The 226-nt window shown below is 54.9% G+C and overlaps 1 protein-coding gene across 1 annotated transcript in view; it reads left to right on the top strand.

Moving 5' to 3' along the window:
* LOC119585229 (transcriptional coactivator YAP1-like) overlaps positions 1-226 on the top strand; it is a gene marked incomplete at its 5' end in the record, with an annotated part of 37,721 nt that overhangs the window by 572 nt on the left and 36,923 nt on the right.

The following is a 226-nucleotide window of genomic DNA, read 5'->3' as shown; positions in this document are numbered from 1 at the left end:
GTGACTTCTGGTTTACTGTCGATTATATGGGTATAAAGTTTTTTTTTGTTTTGGGCGGGCCACCGGACGACGCAGAATATGTTGGTGATAATTTCGAGGGCCGTAGGCAGTTGTTCTTCCAGCGACTCCGGCCACCCTGAGACTGGCTTGGCCTCCCGCCCGCTTGCACGCCCGCGCCCTCGCTTTTTTACATCCTTCTTGGGCCTCTTTCCCCTCACGCCATCCC

This window comes from Penaeus monodon, chromosome 19 (genome assembly GCF_015228065.2).
Source record: "Penaeus monodon isolate SGIC_2016 chromosome 19, NSTDA_Pmon_1, whole genome shotgun sequence".
Lineage (NCBI taxonomy): Eukaryota > Metazoa > Arthropoda > Malacostraca > Decapoda > Penaeidae > Penaeus > Penaeus monodon.
The sequence above is the reverse complement of the archived record's forward strand: the minus strand, read 5'-3'. Positions and strand labels throughout refer to the sequence as shown.